The sequence below is a fragment of the Mixophyes fleayi genome, chromosome 7 (genome assembly GCF_038048845.1).
Source record: "Mixophyes fleayi isolate aMixFle1 chromosome 7, aMixFle1.hap1, whole genome shotgun sequence".
Taxonomy (NCBI): domain Eukaryota; kingdom Metazoa; phylum Chordata; class Amphibia; order Anura; family Limnodynastidae; genus Mixophyes; species Mixophyes fleayi.
In genome coordinates this window covers 106041095-106052967 of record NC_134408.1, presented here as the reverse complement: position 1 = coordinate 106052967, position 11873 = coordinate 106041095, and the positions used below count along the sequence as shown (strand labels likewise).

The 11873-nt window shown below is 39.0% G+C and overlaps 1 long non-coding RNA gene across 1 annotated transcript; it reads left to right on the top strand.

The window, feature by feature from the left end:
* Nucleotides 1–8024: 8024 nt before the first annotated feature.
* On the top strand, nt 8025–10125 carry LOC142097024 (uncharacterized). The gene is made up of 3 exons (XR_012678087.1): nt 8025–8075; nt 9370–9453; nt 10016–10125. It is a non-coding gene; the product is annotated as an uncharacterized LOC142097024 (long non-coding RNA).
* The last annotated feature ends 1748 nt before the right edge of the window (nt 10126–11873 follow it).

Sequence of the window (11873 nt, the reverse complement as noted above, 5' to 3'; positions counted from 1 at the left end):
TTCAAACAATGTTTTTGTAGTCTTGCTTTGTGCACTGGGGCACAGTCATGTTGGAAGAGAAAGGGCCTTCCCCAAACTGTTGCCACAAAGGTGGAAGCATGGCATTGTGCAAAATGACTTGGTATGCTGAAACATTAAGATAGCCCTTCACTGGAGATACAGTGAAAACAGACCCATACCATTATCCCTCCTCCACCAAGCTTCACAGTTGGCTTAATGCAGTCAGGCAGGTAATGTTCTCCCGGCATCCGCCAAACCCAAATTCTGCCACCTGACTGCCAAACAGAGAATCGTGATTCATCACTCCACAGAACACATTTCCACTGCTCCACAGTCCAATGTCGGTGTGCTCCTACACCACTCCCTCCAGCATTGGCATTGGTCTTGGTGATGTGAGGCTTGCATGCAGCTGCTCAGCCATGGAAATCCATTCCATTAAGCGCCCAACGCACAATTTTTCTGCTTACATTAATTCCGGTGGTAGTTCGGAATTCTTCTGTTATGGAATGAGCAGAGCACCACACATTATAAATGTTCAGAGTGACAGATGGGGAAGATGGTGCATGTCAGACTCATCTTGTCACACCTCTGATCATTAAACTGCCAAATCTTCCAACCAGGACAGTATCTTATTTTAGATTTTTTTTTTATCCCTTGGAAAAACATTTATTAGGCTGTCCTTAATGTCTACTGTACATACAGAGATTTTTACAATTGCTCCTGATTGCAGACACGTTGTAGCATATATACTATACTGACATCACTAGTACTGAGGAGTTAGACTAGCCCTATAGCTGGTGCAGGAGATGTGGCAGAAAAACAAGTAACTTTGAGACACCTAGAGTTTGATTTGGACGAGGCTGCTTGCGCTCGAGCTTGCTCGTCCTTACTGTAAATTGACTATGACCAAACGCCCCTTCCTGGTCCTGTTCCCTCCCTGAAATCGTAGGCTGTAGTAAGTGTCCGTTGTGTACTCTCATGTAATGTCAGAGCTGCGTTCATTGATGTATCTCACGGTTCTGGAGATGCGCAAAGTGATTTTGTGTACGATACGCATAAAATCGGCAGATAGGTTCCTTAATGACTCAGGCCTTATATTGTCAGGTGCTGTACATGTGGTGCATATGATACTGATGCTGAACTGAACACATCTCAAGATATAAGTGAAAACATTTTACTTTTGCGTGTGTTTCTTTACATAAGTTGCACTAATTTTGCACCCATTTTTGCATCAAACCACTAGATCTCCCATCCTCCTATACCAGTCTTCGTTATTCTTTTATATATGTTAATGTTTTCACTGTGTCAGTTTCAGCAGGAATTATATTTTCTAATTTACCTAAGAACATTTTCAATTTTCTATCTGTAATTTTTTTTTGAGGGGGAGGGTGCGGCTTTCTCTTAGTACCATAGTCGGGTAACTATGTTTTTAACTTATGGGTGTTATAGGGGAAAACATTTTTTAAAAAGGCGTAGTTTCATTTTTTCTGTCCTTTAGCTGCTTTCATAAACTGAATACAGTCAGTGAAATATACCAGTTGTTTTTTTCTAACATTTGCAGGGATACCACATGTATATACTTTATTGGAGGTTTAGTCTACATTAGTGTATCATTAGTGTCGGACTGGAGCATGAAGGGTCCACCGGAGGACTTCAAATGTAGGGGCCCACCAGAGAGTCAATCTCTATAGAGGTGAGACAAGACACTAGAAGGGGAGTGGTCAGCACATGAAGGACTCGACTAGCAGCACATAGTGTAGTATATAAAGAATACAGTGTATTTAAAAAAATATATAGTCTAGGTCCCATCCCTTAGATCAGGACAAAGTCTTGCCCCACTAGAATCAGAACAGATGCCAGACTCTCCTTTTCTCTCTTACCTATTCTTGCAGTGTTAACTATCTGTTGTTGCTGATGTCTTAAGCTCAGTTGCTGCCTGGATCCTGGAATGTTGGTGGGGCTGGCTGTGCTGGGCTCGGGGCTTGGGGACGGCATCTGCCCACCGGGCAGGTCCCATAGTGGGCTACTTTGGGCTGGGTCACCAGCAACCTGCATTTTTTCCCTTAAAGGAGGAGATTCAATTCTACAAAATCAGGGTGAGGAGTCTCCACTGAATGCTGTGGTTCTGTTTGGAAAAAGGGGTAGGTACATTAAATAAGGATAGCCTTGCAATGAGGGCACAATCTAGCACCCTTCCCCAACCAGTCTCAATGATAAATCAATAGCTCCAACGATCAATAAGTAGGCAAATAGCCCTGACATTAAATTAATCGTATTCACAGTTACTAAATAGACATATTCCCCCACCCAGACAATAAATTAATTGCATTTACATTTAATAAATACACTTACCCCAATCCCCCCAAGCAACTCAGACATTAAATTGCTCTAAATAATTATTATTCACACTGAATAAAAATTCTTCCTTCTACCCAGAATTGGCCAAGCTATAATGCTGGGGGGTTTGGGGTCTAACGATTTCAAGTCACGATACCAGTAATACTGAGACCCACCTACTGGTATTGATGCTGCTAGTCTAGGAGGTGCGGAGTCTAAACGTGCCTCTGGTCTTCGCTAGGGACCCCCTGCAAGGGAGTTTGGAGCTCGCAGCAGAGACACGCTGTTCATGGCCCACCCAGGTAGCCAACAGAGAGGTAGAGAGAGTTGGCATGATCGTACAATCCGTGTCAAAACCGTGCATACGAATAAGTACCGAAGGGAAAGGCAAAGGCAGAATCAGGGAGTTCAGAGGTCAAACCAGGAGATTTAGATATCCTAGAAAGAGAATCCAAGTACAGTGTCAGGAAAGCCGACTCAGTAATCAAAAGTACAATCAGAGTGCTGAAACACAGACAGGAACGCTGAAGCATAAGGGGACCTTGATACTCTGGCACCATAATGGTGCTATGGAGTCCGTTAAATAGTATACACTGTATTATGATTGGTGGCAATGAGATCGGTGGTCAGAATTAGACCGACAACAGGAGGAAAGGAGATCGTCCCATTGCCTAGCAATGGAGACACGGCAAAGCCGCAAATACACTGGCAGCCATCGGACCCAGAATACAGATGCGTCCAGTTGGCCAGCACAGGAAGGCGCCCATCCCCAGCACTTCCTGAATGGCGGGGACACCGCCTGAAATTTACATTTCCCATAGCCTCATCAATAAATTATAATCTTCTGCACACTATTACACTGAAATCAACTCACCCCTCTCCCTCCCCACACATTATGATCCATGGCCACAAGCAATATGATGGCTGTATATATCAGTGTATATTTCCTAATTTTTATGGTGTGAACATTAGATGGCTTAAGTTTTAACTTGCGTAATGATTGACTTTATAGATGCTTTGTAACTCTGTACTGGTCAAAACAAGCACCCTCGCCTTTTTCATAATACCATCCGCTATCCTTGGTTCTCTAATTGAAGCCTTTCCCCTGTTCTCTATATCTTTAATATATAATAATTATACATCTTTATAATTATAGAACATACAAAATCTAAAGTAAAAAGAATGCCAATTCTATTTCTCAATATGTTACTTCCTGTTCATGACACACAACCAAACACAAGTAACATAGATCATATATCAATCCAGTGAAGTTTAACGTTGTGTTATTCCTCTTTGAATAAATGATATTTCCTCTGTCTAGAAGTAATGTAAGTGATAGATCCTAATCAATTTATCTATATTAGTCTAATAATTCCTGTGTCCACCACTGGTCTAGAATTACAAGTACACGAGAGCTTTTGTAAACTGGGCCGCCTAGAGGAATTTTGGGCTCCGCTACGGCAATTTCTTTGGGTCCCCTCCATAATTGACTTAACAGAGAATCGTGTGTGCCCTGTAAAAGGGGGTATGGGCAAACAACTGAGAGCCTGGCTGTACCATCTTGGGTGCATGCCTAGAGTGTGAAAAGCACTAGGCCACCCCCTACAGAAAAAGCCTTCCATTGTTGCATACACCATTGGCAAAAGCGTGATATATCTCCCCGCAGTAAGAAGAGAATTCCTGAGTTTCAGGACAGCGAGACAGTGTTCTAAAAGTGCTACATATGTAGTGGAAGGTATGTAGATGTTCTTGTGAAACAGACAAATATGAAAAAATAATGTTGCAAAGAAAGACAAAAAATGAAAACACACTCAAAACATATATACAAGCAAAGGGGCACCTTGTCTCAGGATAAATACACCTAACCAGACTCATACTATTATTACCCTTCATCATCATCATTATCAACATTTATTTATATAGCACCAGCAAATTCCGTAGCACTTTACAATTGGGAATAAACACTAATAAAACAATACTGGGTAAGACATACAGACAGAGAGGTAAGAGGGCCCTGCTTGCAAGCTTACAATCTATGGGACAATGGAAGTTTTAAACACAAGGGCACGTGCTACATCATATTGCACATTGGATCAGCTAGAATGCAAAGGTAAAAAGTATAGAGTGGGCTGTGTGATCAGTCACATAGCAATATCGGTCAGAGGGTTGTTGTCTTGTGTTACCTGTGTAGAGGGTGGTAATAGGGTAACCTAGGGAGATTAAGATGCTGGTTGAGGAATATCATAAGCTTGTCTGAAGAGGTGGGTTTTCAGAGAAAGCTTGAAGCTTTGAAAACTAGAGGAAAGTCTTACTGTGCGAGGGAGGGAATTACACGAAGTGGGTGCAGCCCGAAAAAAGTCCTGTAGACGGGAATGGGAGGATGTGATGAGAGTGGAATAGAGGTGCAGGTCTTGTGCAGAACGGAGGTGTCGAGTTGGGAGATATTTTGAGACAAGTGAGGAGATGTATGTCGGTGCACTTTTGTTGATGGCCTTGTATGTTAGTACAAGAATATATTGGATTCGTTTAAAAACAGGCAACCAATGTAGAGACTGACAGAGTGGCTCAGCAGAGGAAGAACGGTTTGCAAGGAAAATCAATCTAGCTGCTGCGAGCAAAATAGATTATAGGGGTTCAAGTCTGAATTTGGGAAGACTAGTTAGGCGGGAATTGCAATAGTCGATGCGGGAGATGATGAGTGCATGAATTAAGGCTTTTTTTTTAAGTGTCTTGTGTGAGATATGTGCGTATTCCAGAAATGTTCTTTAGATGTATCTAACATGATTTAGATATATTGTCGATGTGGGGAAAAAAAGGATAGTTGTGAGTCAATTATCAAACCTAGGCGACGACCTTGCAGGGCTGAATTTATGGTCATGTTATCAACAGAAATAGAAATGTCAAGCACGAAGCTTCTGTTTTTGGGTGGGAATATTATTATTTCAGTTTTTGAAAGACTGAGTTTGAGTTGGCGAGAAGACATCCAAGATGAAATGGCAGAAAGACAGTCAGTAAAGCGAGACAATACACATGGTGAGAAATCAGGAGAGGATAGATAGATTTATGTATCATACGCATAGAGATGATACTGAAAATCAAAGGAGCTTATTAGTTTTCTAAGAGAAGTGGTGTGGATAGAGAATAGCAGAGGACCTAGGACTGAGCCTTGTGGTACTCCAACTGATAAAGGAAGTGGAGCAGAGGTGGATACAGAGAAATTAACACAGAAAGGGCGATTAGATCGGTAGGATGAGAACCGGGATAGGACAGTGCTTTCAAGACCTAGGGATTTTAGCGTTTGTATGAGAGGTCAACAGTGTCAAATGCAGCAGATAGATCAAGGAGAATTAGAAGAGAGCAATGGCCTTAAGTTTTTGTTGTGATCAAATCATTGACAACCTTGGTCAGCGCAGTCTCTGTGGAGTGTTGAGAGCGAAAGCCTGACTGAAGAGAATCCAGTAGGTTGTTTTCTGTAAGAAAGTGTGTGAGGCGAATGTAGGCATTTCTCTCAGGAAACTTGGAGGGGAATGAGAGCTTAGAGATGGGACAGAAATTTGAGAGAGAGTTTGGGCCAGAATTTTGTTTTTTCAAAATAGGAGTAACCACTGCATGCTTGAAAAGTGATGGAAAAATACCAGTAGAGAGAGAGACGGAGATTGCAGATTTTAGTTAGATGTGGAATGAGCACAGGAGACAAGGACCTATCAATTTGTGAGGCTATGCAAACAAGAGGACAGGAGGTAGAGTAGGAAGATGAGAAGATAATAGAAACTTCCTCTTCATTTGTGGGATCAAATGAAGAGAGACTGTCAGAGGGTGCTACAAAGGAATTGAGCTGATTGCTTGTCGAGGGAGATGATACTATTTCAAGTCTTAGTGAGAACATTCAGTGCCACCTCCGACCTTTGCTCCATGGGAATTACCTTATTATTATTATTTATTTATTTATACATTTATAACCTTTACTGCAGATAAGGGGTCGGCAAACTTTTTCTATCATTGCGCCCGCTAAATATGCCAGTTGTGCATATATATATATTCCATTTAAATATTTCTTATTTTACCATGCTAATAACATGATAATATTAATATTAATGGGAACAACAAATAAAAGTTCATATTATGCCACAGAGTAGTGCCCCTCAATTCACATTATTGCATACAGTAGTGCCACCAATCTATATTATGCCACACAATAGTGCCCTCAGTTCATATTATGCCACACAGTAGTGCCCTCAATTCACATTATGCTATACAGAAGTGCCTCCAATTGATATTATGCCACACAGTAGTGCCCCCAATTCACATTATGCCAAGAACGTTGCATTCCACGCATCTGGGTAGAAAGGGAACATAGTAAGTTAAAAAAAAAATGCAAAAAAAATATTACACAATAAAATAAAAATTGATCTGGTAGAGACTGGGCTCTGCTATTTAGTACCTGCACCTATTAAAAAATGGAGTAACTTTGCACCTTGGCAAAACCTTGTTGCATTAGAGGTGGAGGTAAATTTAAAATATGCGGATAGATTTATGGTTGAGGTAGGACATGTCCAGATCAACTTTACATTTCACTGTAAAAATAAAGCTATCAATAAAGTATTTGTGCGCCACATGAAGAAACATCCAGTATTTAACTTTGTGCAAAATAATAAACTAATTTGCACCCCTTGCATTGTAACATGGTTTGTCCCAGAGAAAATTTACTCTTTTTTTCGCCTTACTTTCCTTAATGAATTAGGCCTGAAAAGTGTATGTTTCAGCAACCAGCACTGTTATACTATTGTAATATTGATTAAAGCCCATAAAGGCATATGTTACATTACTTACATAAACTAACTATAAAAACAGAGGATAACATGAATTACAATGTTCTAGACAAAATTTCAAAAAGTGAAATATTTGGACAGACCGTTCAGTTTTAAATAAAATGTTATTTTAGATGAGAGGTTGTCAAAGTTATTCTGTGACTAAACGGTTAGTCAGAAGTCTGACGTGACAATCACATCACCGGTGCTTCCTGTCAGTCACTGTAACACCATTATGATACATGGGGATAGTACTCTCTATACACTGCTCTGACCTAGCAAACTGGGCTGTGATAGGATATAAAGAGAATTGGATGTTGATCATACTAGGTCTCCATATTGGCAAATATTACCCGGTTACTCTGCGCTGAGCCTGATTTAATCTCACTCAGCTGAGACCAACCAGTGACTGACATAATCCTGTCATTTATATGATAAAACATAAAGTAACCACCTGTTTGTACAGAGAATGTGCTACAATACAGGTGTGAGCTGTGTAGAGGTGTGTACACCTTTATGGCAGTGACACCAGTCATGTAGAACACTGAGGGGCACACGGCAACGACAGTTATTTTTTTTCAAACTGGATTTGATCTCTGACGAAGCAGCTGAGATTGTGGACAGTTCATCTACAGGATCATCAAAATTTCTATTTTCACTTTTTATAAGTATTTTATAGATATTATAGCATTTATATTTTACATAATTGTTACTTTTTGATTATATTATCTCCTCCCATATTGTTACTGTTATTGATAGCTACTATAGTTTTATAATATATTATAACATATATAAGTCATACAGTGTTACATTTTATTTTAAGAATAACAGTTTTTTATATTATATTTATTGTACTTGAATTTAAGTTTGGTGCTTTTACATATTTGTTATTTGTTATAGCAGAGTGAGGACAGACTCCATGGCCTCTAGGTAAGCAGGGGAGTGTAATATTGTGAGATACTATACAGGACATGAAAGCTGGAGAGATGCAGGGTTTCCCATATTATAAGTTGTACACTATTATTTCACTAGAAATAACACATTTTACAGGTAAAACACATTGATGCCCACAGCCTCAGCCCCTAAGATATTATTCAGCTTTTCATTTCTCAATCAATAGTTCATTTTTTAATAATTATTAGCAATAAATCCAATTACAATTGGATACTATTATGAAGACTTTAGTTAAAAGTGCAAAATGGAGATTAAATTTAATCTCTTCCTTTATTTACATGTGAATATTTTATAAAATTTGGGCACATTTCCCTATCAGTAATATTTCTGTGCAAAAGCCACATCAATTATACTTTAGTTTTTTAGAGGAGTTTGCATTTGCAGAAAATATCAGTGGTTTCTTTAAGAACCAAGACAAGAACGCAGAGTAAATTGGTGGAACAGCGGAAAATAACACAATTTTATTTATTTACTAAAAAACACTGGGCAAACGGTTGAAGAGAAGGGATTGTCATACCTGTCTGAATGGCTGCAGCTCTACCAGTAACAATGGTACTCCAATTTATGCATTGACCTTATATATATATATATTTGGTACCACTTACAGAATTAACACTTTGTGTAATTTTTTTAAAATCTTTATTTTTAAAAAGTTAGATGATTGTTTTGAAAAGGTGTCAGAAACAATAAAGCAAAAAACCAAAATAGACCAAGAAGTTGTACCATTTTGGAAACTAGCTAACCAACTGGTTCACCTCTTTTTTAAAGAAATGCCTATTTTATCAATCAACGTAGGGAGCAGTATTATGGCTTTCCTATTTTTTAAAAACAAACAAACAATATTTATTAAAAAAGAGGAAAACACTAATTTTAATGATGGGACCCCAAGTTTCTATTGACCAGTGATGGTTTCTCACAATTTTCACTGCTCATTTCCTAGGGGTCTCGAGTGCACACGTTGTAACTCACATGAGTTGCATGTAGAGTGCGAGTATCACGAGGGGTTAATCCAACTGTTTACATCCCCTTTTTACAGTGATTTACATATAGTGTTAGGTGACATTAATAATGCTGAGCCTAAGTTATGGTATATATGAAACTAGTGGAGATAATATTTCTGTTCTGCGATCTCCATTTCACCCCATCTAGAGGGACAGAGAACTGACTATAACTGAGATGCAGTAAGATGTAGATAGCTGTAGAGTAATAACTTATATGAAATATTCAAAAATTGAGGCATAATTCTGTTAAATAAAACCTTCTCATCTAGACCATCTCCAGGAGCTGTCACCTCTCCCCAGGTCCAGAGAGGGAAGAGGAAGAGAGAGGTCAGCGGACAATATGGAGAACAGCAGTAAGTGGAATATTTCATCTTATTTCAGTTACATATATACAGCATATATAAAGCATATATACAGTGTATAGATGGCATTACAGACTCATTTTACACATAATTTTAATTACTCCTAAATTACTTACTCCTTTGATGGAAGTGTTAGGGTGACAGGATCATTTGCGAGACTTACACGGTCCTTTTTCTGCAGTGCTGAGACAGCTTCCTAAAGTGACAGGACTAGGTAAGAAGCTCAGCATTAGAGAAAATATGTAGATATATATATATAGTGGTCAAAGTGGAAATTTAGAAGTGGCAGTATGAAAGATTATGGGAATGTAAGTGAATGTAATTTGCTAGTTTTACAATGTAGACAATAGGAGAAGTGACGATATGGCATACCAATGTATACACCCCTGCTTCGTTCACAGTATATATACATTTCTATATATGTATTTATTATGTAATAATTACAAATTGTACACAACACCATGAACACATAACATGTCTGTGTAGGGATATGTTGACATTCATTATGTACTAAACTGTGCTTTCCTTTACCCCCTCCCAATTCACTGTCTAGGCCTCCACCAGAGTGCCAGAAGTGGAGAGCTCCAAATGCCAACCCAATGGAGAAGACACGGAAGGGGCATATCTCCCTGCAGCCAGAAGAGCGGGCTGCTTTCTATCACCTCCTGGGTAAGACATTTTTGTGTTTCCAATCTAAAATTAGAGGCACAAATTAAATAACATTTTATTAATAATTATATGGACAACCAAATATTTACCACATAATACAGCCCAACACCACTAAGTCATAGGGCTAGATTTACTAAGCTGCGGGTTTGAAAAAGTGGGGATGTTGCCTATAGCAACCAATCAGATTCTAGCTGTCATTTTGTAGAAAGCACTAAATAAATGAAAGCTAGAATCTGATTGGTTGCTATAGGCAATATCCCCACTTTTTCAAACCCGCAGCTTAGTAAATCTAGCCCATAGAGTTTTCCATGGAATTAAATGTGTAGTTCACCTTTGGGCAACCTCTGCTGAATAGAACATGCACCCCTCTACAGCATATAGGGAATGTTCACCCCTGGAACACCTGTTACATTACGCCGGGAACTGGATCATGCTGCAGCCTGTTAATCTTCCCTGCAGCATTAAGAGTACTAATATACATCCTTAGCTCTTCAATAGAGCTCTGTTGAACCAGTGTGGACTGATGGAGTCCTCAAGGGCCATGACCGGCAGTGAGTGTTAGCGCTCGGGCTCATGGGATTCCTAATTCATGTACATGGGTACATGTTTTATTCAGCAGGGGGTTTCCGCTTCATGTTAATAGCAAAAAGGCATTAAAAGTAATTCACAATGCTGGTAAAATATAGGCAACCGAGGAAATGTTGTTTACGATGTTATGAACCTATCTAATCACTATTATCCATGTTTAAGCAGAAAAGTACATGGCTTAGCCCATCAAGAAGGTAGTGAATGCAAGGATGGTCCATGCTAAATGTAGGCTAGCCTTAGTAATGCACAACGAATTTCTCCCAAATGCACTATTGGGATTTAGTTTGGCTGAATGAGATCACTAAATGATTAAGGGAGAGGGGGGTCCATGGTTTAACTGATGGAAACAAATCCCTTTTCCTTTCACAAACAACATGATAATTACACATCTTCCCATTTGACAGAGATTAAGCAGGTGACCAGACCTTCGATAAGATGTATTTTCCACCGACCATCTGTGATTTATTAGTACACATATAGGCACACATATGCCAATATAAATTAGTGATAGAGCAATTAAAATCACCTTTAAACATAGAGAACTGTGTGTGTGTGTATATGTATATATATATATATATATATATATAAATATATAAATATACTTCTTTGCAGTTGTCGTTGTATTAAGAGGGAGGTGCTTCTGTAACTAAACAGTGACTGACACCAATTATGCCGACCTGCTTTACATAGATGCACATTGCGGATTGGTTAATTCTTACCTAGGGACAGGACCAGTAATGTCACAGTAACTCAGTCTCAGGGAGTAAGAACCTAATACATTACTTTTTACCAGAGCTGTGATAGAAGTGATGTATGTAAAGTAAAATTACATTGTGGGGCTTAGAGGTGATTTAAAATATAAATGCTTGAAACATGCAAAGACGCTTCAAGCTTACCTTACCCACATAACTTATTTATGACATAAATAATCATCCGATGAGGAGGATGCTAGGTGAAAAATGAAAATGTGGATTTAATTAAAGGGTTGGTTTGAAATAGAAAGAAGGTAACAATTTGAAGTGGCGTTTTCCATTTTAATGGTCACCCCATAAGGGACATGAATATAAAGCATATGCCCATTTCTATAGCAGAAAGTGGATATGGACATGGTCCTCTACAAGGAAGTCACATAGGGACATTTATTCATATACTAC